A 936-nucleotide genomic window follows, 5' to 3' on the forward strand; every position below is an offset into this window, starting at 1 on the left:
AATATAGCTACTGATATTTTTTTTTGGCAGCAGAAATATGCATGCATGGTCAGTGAATATGACTTACTGTGCCTGTGCAGGCAAGTTAGTTTTGCATGGACCATGTGTCTGATCCAGTTCTCATCCCAAGGTGTGCTGAGCTCCTGTTCTCTGTTAGGACAGGCAAGATGGGTAGGTGTCATGTTGAGACTCAAAAGTGAGTTTGCTGTGGGGTCTGTGGTTCTATCGTAGCCAAGGTGCTAGTAAGCTAAAATTTGTATTGTTAGTATTGGATTTTGAAGAAATACGTCACCAGTATTGTCTTGTGACTGTTACGGGAAAACACCGTGAAGTCCATTCTGTGATTCAAAAGTTTGATATAAAATGATTGTTACAATAATGACGAATCTGGGGTGAAGGTGGTTCCTTACCAGACTTTTGAGGGAAGAAGAGTAAAGTTAGAATTTAACTAAGGTTTTTCTGAATACTTGTCCTGGCCTCTCTCTCTGACATATAAAGCTTGTCTACAAGATTTTCTCTTAGCAAGTGGGATCCAGAAATTGCTTAATAATGGCAGTGGGGGTTTTTGGAGCTTCAGATGGAGAAAGTGAAAGTGCTTCTTGCTCTAGAAGAGGGATTTACTGAAGTCAGGTATAATGAAGAACATGCTATGAAAAGGTTCAGTCACAGCTAAGCTAAAACTGAAAATTCTGTTATAACCGAAATGCTGACACTTGTATGCTTTGGTGGCTTTGTCACTGAAATGCTGTGTGGTTATCAAGAATATACATAATTTCTAGGTTATGGACTTGCGGCAAGGACTTAAACCTACCATGGGCATTTGTGGGTGATCTGTAGTAGAGTTTAAATTTGATGCAATGTAGATATCAGTGGTGTTGGCAACTGTATGGTTATTCCCTCTGAGGGGCAAGCTCAAACTTCATCCAGATCTTGATC

This window comes from Corvus brachyrhynchos, unplaced genomic scaffold (genome assembly GCF_000691975.1).
Source record: "Corvus brachyrhynchos isolate BGI_N302 unplaced genomic scaffold, ASM69197v1 scaffold61, whole genome shotgun sequence".
Classification (NCBI taxonomy): Eukaryota; Metazoa; Chordata; class Aves; order Passeriformes; family Corvidae; genus Corvus; species Corvus brachyrhynchos.